A 26,265-nucleotide genomic window follows, 5' to 3' on the forward strand; every position below is an offset into this window, starting at 1 on the left:
ATGTGCAGTGTTGCACCATGCAAATGAAGGCATATAGCGATTCATGAAGTGGTGCAGGCGTAGCGTAAGCCCACGGAAATGTAAACCAAAAAACACGGTTTACATTTTCCCAAACATAACATCGGAGCTATGGAAGAGGGCCAGACCCAGGTATCACAACGTGAACATATGCCAATGGCAAAATACACAGCCAATGGCATAAGAAAAGATGCATAACACGTAAATAACAACATTTAATGTCATGTCCACAGTAACGCACAGCAGAACCTCAGGGCATGTGTGCGGAAGCTGTAACATAAAGAAATAATATAAAAATGTCATAAAACCTCAACGTAATAGAAAGCAGGTTTACAGCATAACACTCAATAGTAGGCATGGAACACCACAACCAAGCTGCAAGGGTTGCTAAGGGCTTGCGATAGTGTTTGGCGCGGTAACTATGAATTAGTAGTCAATGCCATGCAAATGAAGCAGATAATACTGAATCGCAAATGTCCTGCCGGAGGAAGGTTGTACCATACGGCGCAGCAGTATAACACCGAGGAGTGTCTCAGAGGAGATACATGACATCAGCAGAGGGGTGTGCCACTGTAGCACTAAGCACATTGGGGCATTGCAAATCTGGCCTGTCCCTTGCTAAGCAAAGCTGCAGGATAGGGGTGGGGAGAAATCGTTTAGCTGAGAGCACACATGGTGGCCAAAAGCACATGTGTACGAGGATGAAAAGGTGCCCGAAACCCAGTAATCGGACGCATGCACCACAAACAATAGCAGAAACAGGAAGGTCAGGGGAAGAAAAGGAAATGCGGAAGTAGGGTAATTGGAGTACTAATGAGCAATCAACACCAATCAACCCATGAAGGCCAATCGACGGCAGCTGACAAATCCGCTTGCAGAAACCTGAAAAACAGGATAGGGGAGGCATGTGAATGCAAAGAAAGGAGGGGAGGTATTGGATTGCAAAGATAGGAGACCTGACACAGCAGAGCAAAGCAAACTGACAGCAGACTGGCAGTAGCACACATAACACAAGATACGCCAGGTCCAGGAAAGCACAAATGAAAGTAGGCTGCAGGATGCACGCCAGAAAATGGTAGGTGCAATGCGCAGAAATGTAAAGGGAAGGTCAAGAGGTAATCCACGGCAGGCAAATGTAATTCAACACCAAAGGCACCACAATAGTAGTTCCGGCAGTAAAACACATAACTTAACCTGTAGCTACGAATGTACATACACACCCTATGACATCATCGGTGTTCACAGCACAATAGTATAAAGTGTGTAAGCACCCAACACACACCTGTGTATTCCCAAACACCGCACCATAGGTTTAAACACACGGGGAACTTTTAAAATGTACATGTTGGGAGCTGCCAAAGCTGTGATTCATCAGCATGTATTAGAGACTGACGGTGTTGTTGAGGATGATGCCGACAACCAATGCAGACCTCGGAGGAGAAGGAGAGTATTCAGACCAAGGGTAACTTACCAGGGGCTACATGACCTGGAGATAGTAGAGCATTACAGGGTGGACAGGGACATCTTACAGCAAATAGTGGTGCTGTGCCGGCTACGCCTGAGAACCAGAAACAACAGAGGGGAACCCATTCCTGTGGACACGAAGGTATGTGTAATCCTGCGAATACTGGCCACAGGTACCTTTCAAAGGCCAACTGGAGATATAATGGGTATCTCACAGGCATCAGCATCTAGGGTACTACACCAGTTCCTGGATGCCATGTTTTCCACATGCTAATGAGCAGATATACTTCCCCAGAACTCAGGAGGAGTTGGCCAGCAATATGTGTCACTTCCACCGTGTGGCACAATACCCGGAGGTACTGGGTGCGATAGACTGCACGCACATACAAATCAAGTCACCAACCGGTGAGCAGTTTATGCGCTACATAAACTGCAAGGGATTCCACTCCATCAACTGCCAGGTCATGTGCAATGCCCAGGGCATTATCATGGATGTGTGTGCTGGCAGCCCTGGAAGCTACCATACCTCCCATATCTGGCATGCCTCACAGCTGTATCAGGTATTTGTCAGGGGAGACATCCCACATGGCCATCTCGTGGGGGATGCTGGCTATGCACCGGAGCCATGGATGATGACTCCCATCAGAAATGCACACACACCCATGCAAGAACACCATAATGAGGCACACGCACAAACCAGAATCATCATAGAGCGTGTGTTCGGGATGCTGAAATCACGGTTCCGATGCATGGATACATCTGGTGGAGCCTTGCAGTACTCTCCAGGCACGTGTGCCCACATCGTCATAGTATGTGCCATGCTACATAATATGATCCTGTGAAAGCAGCTGCAGCAGGGACAAAATGGTGAAGGCTCTCATAGCCCACCGCAATTGCCAAGGCCAGTACAGGCACAGAGGGATTCAGACCATGAACACACTGTGCCAGCCCCAGTAGGCAGACGGAGGCGTGCCCAATATGCCTACGCCTTGGCAAAGAGGGAACGTATAGCACATACTCTGACCATGTAGGCCCCTACGGACTGACACCTCTCCACCTGCACACACAGTAAAATGGATGGCACACAAACATGACCACCTGTAAATTGTAATGTATAGGTGGCCCAATGTGTGACTCCTAAATAGGCAGCCCTCAAACATTGTAAACACAACAGCCAGTGCAACACGGAATGCCAACACCTGAACAGTACATGAGTCTTACAGCATATGGTGGTGGTGCTGTGTGCCTGTCACGTTCCCCGTCAGATACAGATATATATATATATATATATATATATATATATATATATATATATATATATATATAGATAGATATATATATATAGATATATATATAGATATATATATATATATATATATATAGATATATATATATATGTACACATATGCATATATATAATACAGATAGAAAGGGTAATAGAGGGATATATGGTGATATAGATGGATTCAGCGATATCTGAAAATATGATAGATAGTCCAACGACATTCATAACATCATGGAGGTACAAATAAATAGGATACCGCCAACCATGGAATGTGTAACATACCGACATGCGTAACCACGAGGCTGAAAGACCGATAGAACACAGTACCAGAGCAGTACATCCGCGAATAATAGTATGATGATATGAAGGAATGGTTAGTCACCGCTGACAGTGTCGCGGTCCACATAGGTACTGTGTTCAACTGTGTCTGTGAGTGCCGTAGTCTGTGTAAGTGTGCGTCGAGGGTGCCGTGTGCGTTTCTGTGTGACTGTAATGTGTGTGTGTGTCCGCAACATGTATATGTTGGTGCCAAGTCAGAGGCAGACCAGTATGGTAGGTGTGGGTATAGCTAGATGTAGGCATATGGTTACTACCTGTACCACAGTAGGAGGGACATCCCTACCCTGGGCAGGTGTGTCCTGACATAAAACAGTACAAAGGGCAAATGTCTGAGATGGTAGGACATAAATATGTCCCATATATAATGTAACAGTCGTATTTAATAGTTATGCCTGTATGTAAGAAACTTAAATGTTACATGCAATATGATAAGTATCCAAAATCACACAACAATAGGTATGTAGTGAGGATAAAAGTATGTGCTACCTGTGTACTGACCGTGGCTACATGTTGGCCTGTAAACACCGCTTTGTGTCCCGCAAGTGTCCAGCAATGACCATATGATAAGGTGGCAACCCATGGCAGACAGGCTCTTTTAACAACACAACCACAATGACTGCAAGTATCTGGGACAGAAATACAAGGGATAGCTGTCACCTACACATATCCCCTGATATATCGCTGCAATTACGGAGGTATACAAGTAGCAAGCTCACCTGCAGACGATATAGAAACCAATTAACAACGGCCCAACGTGCAATCCCATAACATAAGTCTACTAACTGTTAGCTCTCTAATCAGGGATGGAGCCCACACACATATATACGGATTATGTAGAAATGCAAGGCCCACAAACCGTATATGTTACATACAACCACCGACATCCCCCACACTAGAAACTAAAGCAATACAAACTGTAATAGCAGCACAAACATCCAGTCAGTCAATTACATCTGCAGAACCCTCAACATACCGTGTGAGAGACACAATTAAAGGTGACATGCAAAATTGCAGGCGTTGTATAATGAAACAAACAGCCATGTTACAGGTATTGATTGCAATACTCCGTTATCAGACATTGGGATGACAGGTACACCCACATGTTGAACCAAATACTCTACCTGTCACACACAATCCACGGGGGACATGAATCCAAACTATACTTGTCTCCATGCATAGCAGTTGCAGTTACTCATAACAAAACACGAAGGTAGGGCAAATAGGCAACGCCCAAGTGGAGAATCCAATTATACCCCACTGTCGCTGCGTAATTGGCAAATGGAGTAGCTGCACAGGTGATATGCAAGTAATTAGTCACTCAGAAACACCAATTGGTGGGAAGAATCCACATGTTTCAGGTATCGACGTATATAAGGATGACTTGCCAGACATTCAAACCGTGTGCTCATACCGAAAAACAGTTGAAACACTGTGAGAGAGATAGAAACGAAATGCCGTAATGATGACAAGGTATGTAGAATGCCCGATATGTAAGGTTATGTATACCATGATCTGTATTAATTGGTTTTACTGCATGTATAGCCTGGTTTGCATTAATTAAACGTGTCCGCAATGCATAAAGTGGGGAAAGGTATTTATGTAGTGATGTCTTGCTGAGCATACTAACGCTTGTAGAATCTGTGCGTCCAGCAGTGGGACACAAGGTACATAGCACAGACACCAGAAGGGATGCTACATGAGGCCATTAAACAGAACAATGCCATACAACCCGCCATCAGTGGTAGGGTATGTCCAACAAGGACGTGCCATAGCAGGGGATAGTATATGTTGATCTACTGTCACAGCACGCATGTGTATGGGCAAATAACGTTAGTGACATATGTAAGGTGGTCCCGCTGAGCAAGTATGCTTTGCATTATGGGATACTATGTGAAATATGTGTAATGTATAGTATTATAGGTAGATATGACAGATATTCAACACAGCATAACAGGCATATCATGCATACCACAGGTATCGTCTATTGGTATGTACAATAACAGGATACATATGGCCTGTAGGTATGGGACATAGTAATAGCATGATAGCTAATCTAAATGGAAGGGTTACCAAGTAAACATGCACAAAGGACAAGTAATAGCTGCACAGGTGCATAGTGGGGTACTATGCAGTCTGTCAAGTCCATGTGTAAGCACAACTCCAGTGTTCACACTAGTGGCACCTCTCCAGGGTAGTGCCCTGTGAAGAGCAGAGCCAGGTGTCACCTGCACCACTGCACAGTACAGCCACTGCAGTGATCCCAGGCCTACATGTGTCTCCCAACCACCAAGGGAGGTATCACATGAACAGTGCTACTGAGTGTCCCTGCGTGATGTACAGAGGACTTATGTTCCACAGCATGGTGAGTGCTGGTTTGGGAATGTAACCCAGAAGCACATCCCACTCATTGTGGCGTGTGTGCACATATCCATGAGTATGTTGCTCACAGTGGCCACTGCTTATGTTGCGTATGAGGAGTATATCCATCAATAATGTTGTGGACATGGGCCCTGTCTGATCAGCAGAGGTCACCCCTGAGTATGTAGTATGCATTTGTGTACAGATGTGGTGTCCGTAGTGCAGCCGCATATTGAAACTGTCGGAGCTCAGTAAACGTCATGGCGTGTTAATGTTGTGGCATGTAAAGCTGTAGCTGTTGTGTAAGGTACACCCTAAATGGGGTTGTGTACCCTTGAATGTGTGTAGATGTCTTGTGTTCAGAGGTACAATGGGTGCTTATGTACCAGTTACACACCCAGTACAGATAGGTGTGGCCACATAGGAGGATATCCATGCCACAGTGGCAATACGGTAACCACAGGAGTGGGTGCGACATATGTGTGCACTGCAAACATGTACAATGTGATATGTATGTAGGGGACCACCATCCATGTGATAGTCAGTGGGTGAATGGTGTAATGCAAAGGTGATGTGCATGCACCTTGTGTCATGCAGCTTGATGCCATGATAGTCATATTATGTATCTGCCACAGTGACATCCGTATGGTTGGACTCAGTATCAGCTGGTGGAGCAATCATGGCGCTTGGTATGTAGGGGTTCTAAAGCTAGGCAGGGAAAGTCCCCTGTGCCAGCCTGTTCCACAGGGAAGCATATACTTAACATGAAGGGCCCTATGACTGAGGACCGTGGTATGCCAAAGTATCTGACATGTAGTAGGTACTATGGTATGCTGGCCTCACTGTGTGTCCTGTCCATGAGCCACATAGCATAACATCCTGAGACACAGGGTACGATGTGCAGGTGGATGTGTATGTTGTCAATACCAGAATGGGGAATGGTGCTGAAAGGCAATGAGAGGACAATGTAGGATGTGTGGACTCCCATACCATCAGCAGCTGCCCTGGTAACTGTTTGAAAGGAGTCCACCATGTATAGGGGCCATGCTCTTGCCTTAACAAGCCCAACCCGGGTGGCAGCAGAGGACGGGAGACCAACAATGTCTCTGAGAATGACGTCCTTGATGATGTGCCCCATAGCCACGCAGAACAGTCCAGTCAGATGTGTAGGACTATAGTCTCACTCGTGCAATGCGGTGCCACCTGTGTGTAGTGTGATAAATGCTGCTGTGTGCCATTCAGGGTCTACAATATCTGAAACAAGGCTATTACTGAATATGGTGGCCTAGTGGTGAGACATGTAATTTGGAGGTTGTTGGACATCACAGCCTGGGACGTTGGAAGGTGACATGGGGCCAGTGTTCCAGGACACATAGAGTGTAGGTCAGTACTGTGTAGGTGTGACCACAGGGACACCACAATGTTTATGTATGGATTGCGGCCCTGTAGTGAGTGAGAGGGTGTACTGTCAGCATTGAATCCATCCTCCTGCATGTTGCCAACAATACCTGGGTCTGCAATGTTCCTGAGTGACTGTTGTATGTGACAGCAGATGTGGGTGTTGCCATCGAATACTGACATACCACCAGAATGCCTGGTGGTACACCCCGGAATGTGTGGCAGTCATGTTTACGTAGCTAGTCTTGGAGTATGTGATGAGGGACCCTGTGGCCCCACCACGGCTGACCAGTGAGCCACCCCACACATGGGAATGTACACCACTGTGCAACAGCCTACACCTGTTGTTGTACATCATATGTCCATGGAACATGACCACCAGAGTGGCGTCTGTTATCTGGTGTGTACCATCATGGCTCTGTGTGGAATAGCATGATCCATGCAGTTGTGTACATGCTAATTAAGTGCACTGGGGTATGTGTCAGCATTTGTATGTGCATTGTCCATCTGCATGGGTGTCATGATGTTAACAACTGCTGTCAGCAGACGTCTGTAGTAGGCGTAGTAGTACACATGTACTGTGTATGCTGTAATGGGCGTGTTTCCGGGATGTGGCTAACACGGTAGATTAGCATATGTTCAAAATCCACCAATGAGGGGATAACCCCAGGTGTGTAACACCAGTCACATGGTGGTAGTGTTCATGCCAAGGGTAATGTAGGTCTTGGAGGTGGTGTGTATGTGTTGATCCAGCAGAGTGGAGGGTATGACTCATGGATGTGTCGGTACATGAGTGGCTATCCCAGTGAAGTGTGGGGTAGTGTCAGTCACACATCAGTAGTAGCTGAGGCCCACTGTCTACTATACCACCATAGAAGGTATGTTACCCGTGTGGTATGATGTTGACTCTGTCGCTTGTTACAATGTGTATAGCAGTCCCGGACACAGTTTGTTGCACGTGGAGCACCTCTGATGCATTGTGCTAAGCAACTTGCCAGGATGTGTGCAAAACATAGTGGGATATGGGAACCCTTCAGCTGTGGGTGTGCCGGTCCAGGTATGTGCCTGGAAGGTATGGTCCGTCTATAACCTGTCATTGCAGGTGTGCTCTGCAGAGCCTACAGGCAGGTCCCAGTCACTGCAGAGATGTTGGGAGTGGTGCATTATAAGGTGTGCCTTGCCTGCGTTCATCACAGGGGAAGATGCAAGCAATGTGTCACATGACCCCATGTCACGCATGCCAGTTACCGCCCTGCCGGTCACAGTTATTGGAAACTGTGCAGGACAGGCAGTATAGAAGCAGCAAGAGCCTAGCATGTCAGCTGTACTCCCAGGGCCGACAGGTGCAAGTCATCTGTGCCACAGCATTGTGTTTGACCAGGACAGTCATAGCAGACAGATACCACATGCCTGTGGAATGACAATAGGAGCATAGGCAACTGTTGCAGTGACACAGTCGGTCACTGTACAGTGGTATTATGTCCGGATGAATGCAAAATGCTCCCCAGGGCTAGGCCCACACTCTCAGGGCTATAAGACTGGTGAGCTATTGCATGTCCCTGCACACGTAGTCTGTGAAGTGGCATCACAGGGCAGTCACACTAACATGGCGAATGACAGACATATCGTACCTGGTGAGGTGTGGCATGGGTGCATAGGTTATGTTGCAGAAGCAGTTACCCGACAGCAAGATGTAAGCGACTAACGCCTTGTGTAGCCTGCTGTGTGGAACTGCAGTGTGACACCCTACAGAGTCAGCTATGACTGGTGTGTTGTGAATGTTATAACACACTATTGGCTGTATGTGGTGGGCACACATGAGTCTGTGGGCTATAAGCTGGTGATGTTGTCTTCCATGATGGGGGCTACCTCTGGTGCCTACAGTGAGTATGGAGACGTACTGCACAGGTTGTCTTCATAGGTGTGGCCAGTGGTGTAGATTATGTGAGACTATGTGATGGGTGGGGTGTGTTGCGAATGTTACACATCCCCAAATGACTGTCAGGTGCAGTCAAGGTTGGCGACAGCATTACCCCCAGCCATAGCTGTCAGCCTCCTGTCCCCAAAATGAGGAACATTCTCCCTCATACAGTGTGACAAATGGGCGAAACATGGAACACTTACAACTGGCTTACTAACAGCATCAACTAGGAAGGGCATATGATGGCTAAAATAGGCTGGTCTTACGTATAAAACAGATATTCCAATGAATTAATATGATTCTCATCTATCTAGCCATGGCTAGCAGGTAAACTATGTACAACAATGAATGTGTGACAGACCCTTCCAATGTGGAACCTTGAGGAACATGCACCTTTTAGAACCCCAAATGAGGTACGTTCCTCATAATGAGGTACACCTGAGAGCTATGGGCCCAGCACGGCTGCAGACGTGCATCCACCACAGGCTGTAGTGCCGTATGTTGGGAAGTGAGCATTGATTGTGTACATGAGACAATTGCTCTATTGCCACATGTACAACATATCCCTCATATAGACAGGCAGTAGCACTGGTATGTGACAGTTGGACATGCCTGCATATACAACCATGTCCCACAGGATATGTGCGTTACATGTGTACAACAGCTGTCGTACCTTAAGCAAGCTGGGAAGTGTAGGACAGCCAGTGTACCTGTGGAAAATGGTGCGGAATGGGCGCTATAGTAATCAGTAGCTCATGACATGCTCACATGTTCTGAACAAGTGCCTAGCATGACCATACAATACAGATAGGGTGTTGGATAATATCAACCCACAAGAGGTGATGACAGTCATTTAGGGTGACACCGCACTATAACCCTGCTGAGTATGGTGTGCATGTCCATGAAACATTAGCACTGTAGATGTTAGTAGTACAGATGTACAAGATAGCACGGATATTTGATTACAAATATCTTTGCATGTCACAGGTGTGTTCCACCAGTGGCCTGTTGACAGACCCACAACTACAAAAGGTGCAAGAGTGACATGTGCACAGCACATCTATGCCAGATACAGTAGAACAGGGTTAATGTGTTGTACCCCACCCTCATTGTAGCCCATACCACACAGACAAATGTTAGGCATCTGTGTATGTAAGGCTGTGAATGGCCATGACCTATCAGTTTAGCTGTGTCAGTGTTGTGAACAACATACAGAATGGGCTGTGTGTGCGTGGTGTGTCACATATGTGCACAGTCTGATGGATGATACCAGCAGTGTCACTGCTAGGTGAACATCCCTGTACCCATAAACTGCTACCTAGGCTGTGGTCAACATTATAGACACTGTGTAAGGGATGGTGCTGTGCAGTGCATCCCCGACATGGTGACGTCTCCAGGCCCCTTAGGTAGTCATCTGATGTACCTATGTCATGTCAGGGTGCCATCCATGAGCACGGAGATCACTGGCCAGGCATATACAGCACTGTGGTGACCAATATTGTATCACATATCACCTGTAAGGGGTAATGGCTATGCATGGATGTGCGATAACAGCCTTCACAATCCACACCTCCACTATACAGCATGCCGTCTACCTTGCAGAAGGACATTTGCGACACCATGATGATGGACATGCCACATGTCCATATCCTGATCTATATGACATATGTCATGGACAGCCACCATCCTAATACTAGGATCGCCACAGGCTAGACAGATCCCTGTGCCATATATGTGACATACTCCCGCCATACCATGCAACCCTATCCATCAAAGCTGCAGATGTCATCCCAGTCATACATGGTGTGATGGCCACATGGTAGATGTACTATCAACTGACTGGATCAGTAATGTGGCACTGATGCAGCTTGTGGTGGCGCAATGGCCATCTGTAACAGCGTGGAAACCATGCCCGCACATGCTATGATTGATGACCATCCCTGCGAATGTCTTCTGACTATCCATTGTCCCATGTCTATCACATGTGTAATACAGGCGATCCGTGTCAGGATGTTGAACAGTTGTACAGTGCTGTGTAGATGTATATGGCAAAACACATGCATGTACAGGTGTCCATGCGTATGTGTGCATTGTCACTGCTCAAGTCCATTCCGGCTGTGTCTGTGTTGATATGTGACATATACACACCATCCAGGTCAACAGTAGTACAGTGGACACATCGAGGCATGTGCAGATAGGTAAGAACACAAGTGCAGGCAAATAGACATGCCCACAGCAAGACAGCATTTACATGGAGTATGAACACTGTAATGAGGTGACACACATATATGGTGATGACATCCAATGCATAATGGGTGTGACATGTGTGACACAAACACGTCAGTCATGTCAGTGTCATGGTGCTTTACAAAGATAACTGTGCAGATGCAGTAGATATCATAGAAATGTATGTGCAGCAGTATCTCTGTACATCTCTGAAACTGTGACCTGTCACCATCATTATGGTTTACAGATAATGCCCCGTACACGCCTCCCAACATACACCCACCAGGAGGATGATGTCCTCATCCCACAGCTCCATGACAACTATGACTTGTTGTTCGGCCATGTGCCACAGCATGCCCAGCAGTGGGATGACCTGTGCAGGATCTACACAGGAGGGTGAACGATGTGCGCAGACACTGCACGGACCTGATACAACATGCAAAACAGCATGACACTGCAATCACCAGGGAACAAGGTGGAGCAGGTGGTGGGCCACCAACCCAGCCCCCACTCACACACACCGAGGAGCTACTGGCCAGTCTGGGGACACCCAGGGAACAGCATCCAGAAACACTAGCTGCCATCATGGAGGTGGGTGTCTCCCAACCAATGAACCTGGAGTTGCCTGGTAAGTCAGTAATGCACATATGGCTATTATATCCCATGTAGGTGCATGTGTCACTGTACATAATGTAAAGTAACAACATATGCCAGATATGTGGACACACATGCTGCATAGTACAGTATGTTACATTGTGTATGCACACATGTGCATACTATATGCTATTACACAGGTGAATGTGTGCACATGCACAGTGCAACCTGTGGCTGTCATACAGTCATGGATAATGTTCATACCGGTGTGTCACCCCTATACAGGTACCTTTGGCGTGCCGCACAGACATGGGTCCATTGCAGGTGAGACTGTCATCAGTATCAGGCATGTTACAGTGTGGATCTATTTGCCATGTGGCCAGTTAACAGTTGCACACCTGATGTTTGTTCCAGTCACGATATGCAGGTCGCACCACCATGCATTCACACACGCCACCCATGTGCAATATATGCAAACGTAATGATACACAGACTTGAAACCACAGTCCTTGTCATTGCGACATGTGTGGTCAGCTGTGCATACAACGGTGGAGGTGTTCTACAATGGAGGCATATGTAGTAATCATTGGAACAACATGTGTGGTACACACACAGTACCACACAGTGAGCTGTGATATGGGCAGCCCACAAGTGTGACCATTGTGTCATTATGCCCCTGCATCGGGTGCACACATTGTGATGTGTCACCTGACATGTCCCAGACATGTAGTGCTCTGTCTGCAATATTGTCACACTATCACATGACCTATACCCCACATACCAAACATACAACCCATTGTCTGCATAGACCTGTGGAATGTGACATATCTGACATGTATGGATGTATGTCATATGGGACCACACAGACATGTGGAGAAGATGCCCATCACACACAATTGGCCACCACATGTGCGCACATGGCCATGGGGGATGGCCAGAGACATGTAGCCACACAGTACATGGGATGTGTATATACCCTGCTGCACATTGTCCACACATGGTCCAATTATAGCCTTAGTTGACCGATTATACAGTTGATGTGGTACAGTGGACAACCTAAAGCCTGTGCACAGCTACTGGAGGTGTCATTGAAGTCTACCATATACGATCTGTCGAATATCACGACTGTGTTGCAGTTATGGCTATGCAATGTGTGCACATTATGCATTCTACAGCAACATACATGCCTCATGTTGCCATACAATGGCACAGTGTCTGTACTTCACACTGTATAGCAATGTAGACGGCTCACACTACCCTCCCATGCTCATGCACATTTGCTAAACATGCATTCTATCTGTAGGGCATACACACAATACTGAAATGTGAAGCCCATTATGATGCTGTACATGTGTCAGGACACCATTGTGTCAAACATGTATGCATGTTAATGCACATGTCAGCAAATTACATGTCAAGGTCACGTCAGACATGTGTACTGTTATCCTGTTCTGGCCCACATGGTGAATCACGGAGATGCATGCATACTACCATGATTGTGTGAACTGCATGGCTACTGATATGATACCTGCTTGCTGTAATGTGCACCCCAGGGAGGTATGCTTACTAACACTATTAATGTCTGAGCTGCATGCCCTCTGCTCTATCGCAGGCATGCTGCATGCCATCTGACAAATCACATGCATGGTGTGTCTGTGTGTGTGTGTGTGTGTGTGTGTGTGTGTGTCTGTGTGTGCCTGTGTGTGTGTGTCTGTGTGTGTGTCTGTGTGTGTCTGTGTGTGTGTCTGTGTCTATTGTACTTTACAGTATTTCTTTGCATTCACAGGTGATGTAGGTGCGTTACCCTCCTGCGGTCCATCTGATGTTAGTGTCCCCACAGATACTAGTGATGATGAACATATGCATGAGGTACAGGCAGGGTTGTCAGGGGCTGAATCTTTGCCAATGGTTACCATCCCAGCTATGTCCCCCTCTTCCCTGCACACAGTTCTGCTGCCAACACATACCGCATCACCGGTGGCCATAGAGGAAGGGCAGTCAGCGTCTGTTGGCGTGGAACAGGAATGTGTGGTGGCTACAGAAGGTGTGTCTACACACCATGGTGTCAGTGTAATGACTGCAGATGTGCCACACAGGCATGTGGCCGGTGCTGCTCGTAGGAGGACCTCTGGCAGACATGCACCTGCAGGACAGAGCGCAGCAGCTGGTATCACCAGACGCATGTTCCAGACTGTAATGGTGGCACAGGCACGTGCTGAATGGCAGGACAGAGAAGGGCAGAGGCTGCAGAGGTCTGCTATCCATACCCTAAATGACAACATCCAGGCACTGACAAATGCTCAACAGCAGATTGTTAATGTTCTGGATAGGCAACTAGGTGAAATGGTCGGTATCCTTGACCGAGGCATGGCAATCCGTGAGCGGGAGCTGTGTGTGCTGGAACACCTGGTAGGAGTGAGGCATAGGCCATGTGGACGTAGGCCAGCAACACCACCTAGTGTAGGTCGACGTGACTGTGCCACCTCACATGCCCGCTCCCATAGTGCCGGTAGCAGTAGCAGTGCAGCTGCTGCTGTGCTGTCAACACCAGGACACAGCAGGCCACATGGATGTGGCCCTGGACGGTTTCAGCGGGGACACGTTTCCAGCAGACATGTGTTGTCGGACAGTAGCCACTCTGTACCTCCACCTGGTAGTGCCCATGCAACCCCAGGCAGGCACAGGTCACATGGCCATGGACAGACACAGTGAGCTGTACAACCTGCACTGTACAATCTGGGGATGTCAATTATACCCCGTGTAGGCATCACAAATGGCAGAACTGTGTACACACATATACATGCACACAACAAACACAACTGTAGGGCTCCACAACATCCACATACATTCTGCACAGATATGTCCAGTCAACTCACCGGCCCTTACACACACACATGATGTTATCCATTGGTGCAGCCTATGCCCCTGGCAAACATATCACCCTGTGCATATGATGAAGCCTGTGCCGCATCCCTGTCATCCACACCATCGGTGCAGGGTTATGCACAAATATTCTGATGCACAGGGTGAACAGCATAGTGAGAAGTGTGTATGCATAGTGAGGGATGTGTATGTTGCAGTGGTTGTGTGTGAATACTGAGTTGTGTATGTGACATAGGTTGTGTACTGTCGACATGCACCAGTCACACCATGTAGTGCAGATGCAGCATGCATTGTAATGTGTTCACGGTATGTGTCTCGGTTACATCTGTATTAGCATGTTGGTTGTGATACCCTGGTTCCCTCCTATGGTGTACTTGCATGTGCCTACAGGTAGCAGTATTTGCAGTCCCCCACGTGTAACTGTGGAGTACACACAGGCATGTCTGGTAATATCAGCATGCTACATGTACCCTCATCCTGACTGTTGGACACACAAACATGACACAGATGTCCGCACATATACTGCACCTGAAGCATGTGGTCGGTGCCACAGGCTACACTGGAAAGAGACGTGACATACATAGCAGGACACATTACAGGTATGGTGACATGGTGCAGAGTTTGTACACAGTGGCCTGGCCAAGGATGATGCGAGGTGTCACTTGGTAGCTGGAGGCCACACTGTGCAGCACTAGGACCCGTAACAGTATGTGAACATGGCCGCAGTCACGGGGTGTACACCACTATAACGCACACCCCATAGTGTGCAGCTGGGGACCCTTGCCTGTGTGGTCATCACCCTCACAGTACTATGCACCCACACGAAGTGTCACAGAGAAGGGACATGCACAGGTAGCCAGTATGGCTGGGACCTATGGCATCAACAGGGTTGTGCAATGCATCGCCATTACGGGTTAGTCAACACGTGGGGCCAGTGATAATTTCCCACCGTATATTAACATACACACTCACACCAAGCACCAGACATACATACAGACACACACACACTGTGGTGACCACACATGTGTATACGGACAGCCGATGTGTGTGATGCACATCACCGGCGAACGTCATGTTTCCCACACTGACGTATGTACAGTTCTCTACAATGGTGTACAGGGAAGTGTAGCAACTGGGACATATTCCCCGTGATATGTGACATCCCTGGTCACACATTTGGACACACATGGCAGTGCTGGGAATGATACACCAGCCATATGATGACACGTTTGCTGGACATGCAGCGGTATTGATTGCATTATGTGTACCAATGCTATATCTGGCAAATGTGCTGCTATATACACATGGGAGATTGTAGGTGTTACAGGTGCCATATGACATAGAGTTGTTAACACCTGACCGCTGTATATGCATTATGTCAGCACCATCACGTAACAACGACATAGCGTACAGTTAGCACATGGCATGATAGGATGGTGTGTGACACAACTGTGAGCCATCCCCTGCACACATACATCTAGACAGGTGGTTCACCACGTTATGTACACACATCCCTCCATACATGCTGTTTGTATGTCACCGTATACAGATGTCAATGATGGGTCTGCATTGCGTCTGCATGTCGTAGGTGGGTGCAACTATGTTATGGACATCGGCCACTGCACATGCATGTTTGCTGCATGCACAGTGCAGATGTCACATGTGTCTCCTGTTGCCATGTTTGTATGCATAGCTATTGTTGGACATGTGTGTTGACATACATAACACATGGACTGCGGTATGATATCACGGGTGTCACAGGCGACCAGTACAAGGGTATGTGTCCTGGTCAACACTGCTACCCCCTGTATTGTGAGCATTCAACAGACATGGGCCCACCTTCAATTTGCATGTGTAGCATTGATTAGGCCAGTGTTATGCACGAGGTACATCAAAGGCCATGTATGTATGTGTTGTGTGTGCAGTCCATGCACACATCCACACAATCACATGTATGATGTACCCAGACGTGTGTTCATTGGTGTACAGCAACAGTCAGGTGTCACAGCTGTGTAAGGGCCATGGTATGTCTTGAGCCGACCTGTTCATGTATACTGGTATCATTGCAATGCATAACACCTGTTGGATCCCTGTTGATACGTGTGTACTCTGCACAGCTGGTGTACACCGCTGTACAGCCCAGTGGTCATGTGTCACATGGTGTTGTGGGACCGTAAGGCTGTGTAGTGCTGCACCAATGACATGGTGCTGACTTGACAGCTACAGTGTACACTGCAGTGTGTACGTGTGTGACCTGCACCTGTGACAGCTGTGATGGCAGCTGTGTGTGTACAGGTCACTGCATGTGTGACCGCCCTGTGCGTGAGGGCAGTTATACCTTACTGTGCCCTTCTGTGTGTACACTCCATATGCATGCAAGATTGCCCTTTGCAACCGCTAAGTGTGTGAGCATGCCCAGTATGCCGCTGTGTAGATGGACACACAGTACATTCCACACTGCGCCCCTCCGTGATTAGACTCCGTGTGCATGCAAGATGGCCCTTTGCAACAGCTAGGTGTGAGCATGCCCAGTACGCCGTTGTGTAGATGGACACACAGTACATTCCACACTGCTCCCCTTCGTGATTAGACTCCGTGTGCATGCAAGATGGCTCTTTGCAACAGCTGTGTGAGCATGCCCAGTATGCTGTTGTGTAGATGTACACACAGTACATTCCGCACCGCGCCCCTCCGTGATTAGACTCCGTGTGCATGCAAGATGGCCCTTTGTAACAGCTAAGTGTGTGAGTATGCCCAGTATGCCGTTGTGTAGATGGACACACAGTACATTCCACACTGCGCCCCTCCGTGATTAGACTCCGTGTGCATGCAAGATGGCCCTTTGTAACAGCTAAGTGTGTGAGTATGCCCAGTACGCCATTGTGTAGATGGACACACAGTACATTCCAAACAGATGTGTGATACTAAGCATGTGGGCATGGCTATTGACATCCTGTATAGCCATGGTGGTCATCCAGGCACCAGATGTCCAATTTCAATGTCACGATGGATGCCTACATTGAACACACTTGTTGTTCTCTCGAAGGGTGTACTGTCTGTGGCGCATCCCGTATCTATTCAGTGTTGTTGTGCTCTGTAGATATTTATTTGCCCCGTTGACAGCACTGGTGTGTTTGTGTATGTCTACCTTGGGACAGTAATATGGTTTCAGACCGCTCACTCTCTAAACATTCCCTATCAGCATCTTTGCCTTTGTGGATGATGTCACCCACCTAGAAGTATGCCTCTGGGAGTACTGTGTTCAGTAATCCTGGTAGCGCATTCTGTAAATGCATAATGCTGTAGTGTGTTAGAGTAGGTAGGTGTATGTTCAACTCCCGGCTCTTCCAGGTGTGTGTGTGTGTGTGTTTCCAGCTGCCTGGGGACACAGTAATGCTTTTAGATGCCTCACAACACATACATTCCCTATCGGTGTCTTTGCCTTTGCGGAAGATGTCACCCACCAAGAAGTATGCCTCTGAGAGTGTTGTGTTTAGTAATCTTGGTAGCGCGTTCTGTAAATGCGTAATGCTGTAGTCTGTTAGAGTAGGTAGGTGTGTGTTCAACTCCCGGCCCTTCCAAGTGTGAGTGTGTGTGTGTGTGCGTGTGTTTCCAGCTGCCTGAGGACACAGTAATGCTTTTAGATGCCTCACAACACATACATTCCCTATCGGCGTCTTTGCCTTTGCGGATGATGTCACCCACCTAGACGTATGCCTCTGGGAGTGCTGTGTTCAGTAGTCTCAGTAGCGCATTCTGTAAATGCCTCATGCTGTAGTGTGATAGGGTAGTTAGGTGTAGGTTCGATTCCCAGGCCTGCCAGGTGTGTGTGCATGCTCCCGTCCCCCTGGGGACTCAGGTTATGCTTTTAGATGCTTCGCAACACAGATGTATCCTGCTGCCGTCTTTGTCTTTGCGGATGTTGACACGCACCTAGTAGAATGCCTGTGTGTCTGCTGTGTTTAGTAGTCTTGGTAGCGTGTTCTGTAAATGTGTCATGCTGTAGTGTGATAGGGTAGTCATGTGTAGGTTCGATTACCAGTCCTGCCACATGTGTGTGTGTGTATGTCTGTATCTCTCTCTCTCTCTCTCTCTCTATATATATATATATATATATATTTTTTTTTTTTTTTTCTGCCCATAACCCTCCTCTTGCATGGACAGCTGACTATTTCATGTATCGCATATTTGCATAGCTTTCACATACCAATGGGGTATTTTGCAACTCCCAACATTGTCCAAGCAATGTCCATGTTACAGACGGTGTTACACGCCCTTACAGGCGTTTGCTGTATATCTTGGCAGACATCTATCCTTGCTGTACTCTCACTGTACTCGTACACGCCGGAGGCTTCATGTATCATGGCCTAGTTTTGATGTGTGTATGTCTATTTGTGCTGTGTGCATGGCTGTGGGTATGTCACAGTATCATCATTGTAAAGGTGACAGCCCTAAAGGTTCTTCATGTAGACTGCTGTGTCATTTGACATCTCAGCACATGCCTGCGGACAGTACTGCACGTCCTACTGCAGCGCATTTCATACCTTCTGCGTTATCTTGCAGTCGATATTGCTGTTTCCTCACACATGTATCTGTTTCTGTTCATACCACTCCACCTCCTAGAGCAAGTTGCTGGACAAGGCCTTATCTGATAGTGGGACACATAGGGGCAGTATTGACATGTTGCTCTTACAAACGTAAATAGTTGACACAATAATAGGTTTTGCATTAGTATGGCTTTTCTGTCGGATTTGGTGTCTTACACACATGTTTGTCATTATTTCATGTCTTCAGTTATCATGGAAGTGCCAGAATGTTACTGTTACGTGGAACACACCAAACATATGAGGCAGAACTCTGCACATTAATTGTAAATCTGTACAGTTGCAGAGTATGTGTCTGTAACAAAATATCAACTTTCTGACACCAATACACACACTGTATGGCGGCATCACAGGCCACATGCCATTACATTTATATTGCAGGACACAACCACCCAGACAGTTGTATTCCTCACACAGGCCAACAGCTGCTTATCCACACTAATTGGTCTATCATGTACCGTATGTGTGCGCCGGTATTTGCGCTTTCCGTCAGTGGCAGAGCTCACGTACGTGTCTGGGGGACTGGACATTGTTACGGTGACACTGCATGACACCCTGAGGGACACATTACATTTGTGTCTATTAACCTTTCACATTGACATTCACAGGGCATACGTTGTCATTCACATTTGTCGGTGTACATGCGTGTGACTTGTACATGTTTTTTCATTTGCCCTGATGTCTTTCTTCTCACCTGTCCTCCTAGTATCACTAGTTCTGTACATGTATTTTGGACAGGTTACCTTCATACCCCTAACCTGTACACATTATGGGTAAATGCCCTGATGTTTGACCTTGTTACATTTGCCATAGTGATGTGATGTGCCTTTCTGGTAAATTGCTGGCAAGGCATTATGGACTGTGCGGTAGATAATAGTGACTGACATTTCCATTACATGATTAGTAACACTCATAACATCCATATTCATGGGTATGCCAGTATTCTCACAACGTTCTGACTTTTATAGGTTCATAGGTTCATAGGTTTATACTAGGCTATCTGCCCTAAGGCATTTATAAGCCTAGCCCAAATTTTTGTGGCTTACGCCACCCCTTATATGAAAAAATACTGTGCCCATTAGTTTGTTGTGCCTCTGTCCAGCAGTGACACAGAGATGATTCCCGGGGTAAACCTACGATCTCCCATCCACAGGTCTAGATTTCTCTTGAACAGAGTCAGCGAGGTGCTCTGCCTCACATGGACCGGGATTTTATTCCACAGCATAGGGAGTCTCTGAGTGATAAATCTATCCCTCCAGCACGTCCTATTTATATCCGTGCTAACATTTAAGTCGCTTGCTCTAGTGGTTTTAGTGGATTTGGATTTTTTGAGGTGGAGCATGTCCATTAATTCCGGGTTGGACATGGCCTTGTATGTCAGGCACATGTCACCTCTGAGCAGACGGTATGCGACTGAATAGAACTGGAGTTTCTTCAATCTGGCAGCATATGACAGATTTTGGAGTCCCTTTATCCTTTTGGTGAGGAACTTTTGGGGTCTCTCCAATTGCTGCAGATGTCGGGTGAGATACATCCCGAATCTTTGTCTGGGGTATATCTAATATAGTCCCTATTTGTATTTCATGTACTATGCCTTAGTGCAGCTGTGTTATTCTGACAGTTTGCCAGTTATGGGTACCATCTTGGTTGTACGCATGTCCATCCATGATAATCGCCTACATGACACTGATATAGGGCCCTACATATTGCCAAAATGGTTTCCGCAATATCCAGTGGATGGTTTGCCCCATTATTGAGAATATAGGCGTGTGCTATACCCACATCACTCCCACGGGGCGGGCCTACGAAATGCCTGCCAAACAACACCTAGGCCCATTTTTGCATACCCATGATTCCCATACTTGACAACCCTCTACAGTACCCATTACACATGTTTAATGTGTGCGTTACTGAAGTGTGGAGACACTTATATGCACTCCCCACTCTCCAGATATCAGTTTGTACGTCATACATTCTATCGACACGTGTCATCACCCTTGCACCTGATACTGTTGCATGTACAGCTATTTCGTATTTGCTGCAGTCACTTCTTTTGCGTCAATGTCGGTTGACACTACGTATTTTAATTTATGAAGTCCTGCAATGGACACCTATCTGCATGTTTAAAGTGTAGAACTTGCTGGACTGTCACTTTCTGGCCAATGTTTTTGAATGCTGCGGTTTATTCACCTTTCCTGCATGTCTGTTTGTCTACCCATATTAGATATAACGTCGCCTATTTATGTACATATGTCATATCTACGGGACATAAGTCTGTTGTGTATACATATATACATGTACAATCCTCATTTCATAACTTGCTTTGGTTTACGTCTGTGGATTATGTGTATACACATATATCTATATCCATACCATACCTTCCCACTATACAGATTGTCGCAGAGTGTACAGCTGCTTGGCCCTTTATCTTCGCTGTGTTTTACATAAACCTGTGTCTATCTGGCAATGTAGTGGCATTTCATTTGAGACTTATGGTGGGGATTTCTGGCAAGCAGTTCAGGTTATGACTGCATACCCTTCAGAGAATCCATGCTACTGACACACCCGTTATTATATCCACTTTCTATGTTTGTTCTGGTACATATCTGGGGTTTGTCCCTATTTGTACCAGTAGTTTGCATGGCTTCGTCCGGTTTCATACTTTATGAGGTTAACAGGTTTGAGCCATGAATAACTAACATGGGGGAAACAGCATTCATTTACTATGCTGTGAGCGGATCACACACGCACAGGAGCACTTGCATTTCCTTATTGTGGGTTACGCGTGGGCACGCATACATATCCTTATTGTGGGTTGCATATGTTTACTAAGTCTTTGTGCTTACATGGGATTTATTACTTGTGAAAGTACCAGTAATTATCTGTAATCCCGTTAACAGATGTTTGCGAAACACACGTTCACCTTTACATATTTGACTGTCTGTACAGCACAGACGCATTCATTACACTTTCATATTATATGTGCTGTAGTCGTTGTTCAACCGGGACTGCATTCACGTTGGCCGGATGCTGTAACCAGTATACGTTTGGTGTTCTGACTCATTTATATGCATACCCGTAGTACATAGCTACATTAACATATGCCTCTCCGCTTCACTTACATCACAGGCATCCATTCTCCTGCTGGGAAAAATGCGGTACTACATGTTACACATTCCCTATTCCCTACTGCTCTGGACCCAAGCTGCATATTTCATCACTGCAGGGATATTCAGAACCCAAAGGCTTATATTCCTAACACATACAGGTCTTTAATTGTCAGGGTGTTCATGTGGTGATCTGGGTTTAAGCTTGTCCAACTGGTGAACGGAACTGCCCTGACCATGTTCAAATGTCAGACAAAGCACATGGACAGGGATTGTCCATTTTAAACATTTAATCTGTTTACAGACACGGTGTTTGGGCACCTGTCAGCAGCTTATGATGTTGGCAATACATAATATGGGTGGGGGTGGTTACGATACATAATCCACGGTGAGTGGTGTTCCCATTCACATTTGACTATTTCCTGTATTCATTCTTATGAGGGTTATTATTTTGCACATGACATAACTATGAATTAACTATGGGTATACAGTAGTACAGTCAACATATGTGACGGTTTGTTACAGTATATATGTACGGACCTCTGTAATACTGGGGACTACCCCACATCCTTCACAACATTTCCTGCTTATGTACATACTATTATTCACAAAAAACAGGCAACCTTGTATCCGGAAAGCAGACTTTAACCCGAAGAAAGCAAAGTACCAAAATCTCTCCTTAACGCAAAGTTTTTTTTAATATTACAAAAAAGAGCGTTTTCGCCGTGACTCCTGTCACAGCTTCATCAGAAGAAGACAAATGAAACAGCTACAACAAACTGTTTAAATACTAGCAAACAGGAAGTGAACACATAGTTGCATTTCCTACTACAGCTCAATTAATATATAAAATAAATTAAATACAAGTTTTAAATTCTTAAAAGAACATAACCATATAACTGTTTGACTTACAATTAATTCAGTGACCAAAAAATGTGTAAAAACGTACATTTAAACATCAAAAAAGTAGTAATGCTATATACATGAAAACCATGTTTTGATGAGAAGTTACAAGTAGATGGAATGTGTTACACAAGCACACTTGTAAACATTTCCTCTGTATTCAAAACAAAGGCGGAGTTCACCTAAAATAGCTCCTTAATTTTAATATGCAAGATATATTACAATTCTCATTTAGACCAAATGGTCTGAATGCATCTAAATTTAACTGCCAAGTCAATTCCACACATTCAAGCATGATAGAAAAAGGACCTCCTCTGTTAGTTGGTAAAACCTGATCGATGCCCATGAAACTAAAGGAATGACCTGGATTGCTGTTTATGTGTTTAGCCAAAGCATTTTCTAAGAGGGTTTTTTTTATTGCGTAACAGTGTTGATAAACCCTCTCTTTTAATTTACGGTTGGTCTTCCCTATGTAAAAAGATGGACAACAATTACACAGGGCGATATAAACAACCGATTTTGTTTCACAAGTAATCTTTTTGTTGATCTGGTACTTTTTATTCCTAACTATAAAAGAATTACCTGTTCTCATAACTTTACACATATTACAGCTTCCACATTTAAATGAGCCCGTAGATCTCGTAAACCTTTGGGCATTAGATGTGTATTGAAGTAACTCTTTAAGGTTACTACTTCTTCTGTAAATAACAAAAGGGCGCTGACCTAACTTATCAGTCAAATTTGCGGAATTGATTACCAACGGCCAGTTTTTTAATATAATGGCCCAGATATCCGGGGAATTTAAATTATATTGAGTAATGAAACTCAAAGAAAAATTCCTCCGCTGTTCTGGGCAGGCAGTGGAAACAGTTTGATTGGCAGTTTCATTATCAAAACTAACCTGAACAGGATTAAGTTGATCGAGTAAAGGTTTGTAAACACCTTTTACCCGTTTAGAATCAACTTCAAAAATAAGATCGTTTAAAAGTGGTAAAGGATACCCACGGTTTAAAAATAAGTCCTTTAAGAACTGACACTCAATTCTGAAATCACTTAGTGTGCTGCACATCCTTCCTGCACGAACAAGCTGGCCCTTAACAATAGACTTTTTTTGTCTTGGTGGATGTAAGCTAGTATAGTGCAGGAAAGAGATGCAGTAAGTTGGCTTTCTAAAGATCTTAGAAAAATAAACCCCTTCATTAAAATCCTTAGCCAATCTAACATCAAGATATTCAGTTTCAATTGTAGAAAAACTATATGTAAATTTTAAAAACTGTGTAGTACTATTTAAGAAATCTACAAAAGTTTTTGCCTCATTTTCGCTACCCTTGAAAAGAATAAATATATCGTCCAAAAATCTTGTGTAATACTTGACATTTTCCATGAGAATTTCGTTGGATAATATAAAATGCTTTTCCCAGAAAGCTACAAATAAATTCGCCACACTCGCCCCACAGGGCAAGCCCATGGCTATTCCACATTTTTGTAAGTAAAATTTCTGGTCAAATACAAAAAAATTTGAAGATAACACTATACCTAAAAGTTCAGTTACTACATCTATTTCCACCTGCAATACATTTAGATCTTTTAGAAGTAGTTGAATCCATTCAACTGCCTCATTATGTGGGATAGATGTATATAAATCAGTAACATCAACAGTCAGGAAGTTCAAATCCAAATTAAATTTAATATTGTTAATGTCATGCAAGAACGACCAAGAGTCTTTACAAATGGTAGGTATTTTTTTCACATATTTTGACAAAATGTTATCAATCAATTTTGAACACGGGTAGGTCATAGATGACCTACCGTCAATTAGTGCCCTCATAGGGGGGTTTTTTTGGTCTTTGTGTATCTTCGGTATTCCGAACATTACAGGTAACTTTGGTGAAATAATATCAATGTAATTATACGTATCCAAATCAATCTTGCCTGCAAGAAAAAGGTCACGGAAATAACCGCGGATACGACCTTGAGCTACATGAATCTCATTAAGGGAGGATGCTTCATAAGCCTCAGAAACAAGTATCTGAAACATTCTCTCCTTATATTGGTAATCATCAAAGACCACTAACCCACCCCCTTTGTCAGGTTTTAAGAACCTGACAGAAAGGGAACTAAGATTGTTCAACCATTGGCGTTGCTCGGCAGAAATATTCATACTCTCCAAACTGGTCCTCATTTTTTGTGTAGCGAAAAGATATCTGATGTCTAATTCACACATTTGTTCAAAAAGCAATAAATTAGGCTGAATGGGAGGGTTAAACACACAATTGAAACTGAATATCTTGATGTTAGATTGGCTAAGGATTTTAATGAAGGGGTTTATTTTTCTAAGATCTTTAGAAAGCCAACTTACTGCATCTCTTTCCTGCACTATACTAGCTTACATCCACCAAGACAAAAAAAGTCTATTGTTAAGGGCCAGCTTGTTCGTGCAGGAAGGATGTGCAGCACACTAAGTGATTTCAGAATTGAGTGTCAGTTCTTAAAGGACTTATTTTTAAACCGTGGGTATCCTTTACCACTTTTAAACGATCTTATTTTTGAAGTTGATTCTAAACGGGTAAAAGGTGTTTACAAACCTTTACTCGATCAACTTAATCCTGTTCAGGTTAGTTTTGATAATGAAACTGCCAATCAAACTGTTTCCACTGCCTGCCCAGAACAGCGGAGGAATTTTTCTTTGAGTTTCATTACTCAATATAATTTAAATTCCACGGATATCTGGGCCATTATATTAAAAAACTGGCCGTTGGTAATCAATTCCGCAAATTTGACTGATAAGTTAGGTCAGCGCCCTTTTGTTATTTACAGAAGAAGTAGTAACCTTAAAGAGTTACTTCAATACACATCTAATGCCCAAAGGTTTACGAGATCTACGGGCTCATTTAAATGTGGAAGCTGTAATATGTGTAAAGTTATGAGAACAGGTAATTCTTTTATAGTTAGGAATAAAAAGTACCAGATCAACAAAAAGATTACTTGTGAAACAAAATCGGTTGTTTATATCGCCCTGTGTAATTGTTGTCCATCTTTTTACATAGGGAAGACCAACTGTAAATTAAAATAGAGGGTTTATCAACACTGTTACGCAATAAAAAAACCCCTCTTAGAAAATGCTTTGGCTAAACACATAAACAGCAATCCAGGTCATTCCTTTAG

Source organism: Protopterus annectens, chromosome 1.part1 (assembly GCF_019279795.1).
Source record: "Protopterus annectens isolate FY-2018-M chromosome 1.part1, PAN1.0, whole genome shotgun sequence".
Taxonomy (NCBI): Eukaryota; Metazoa; Chordata; order Ceratodontiformes; family Protopteridae; genus Protopterus; species Protopterus annectens.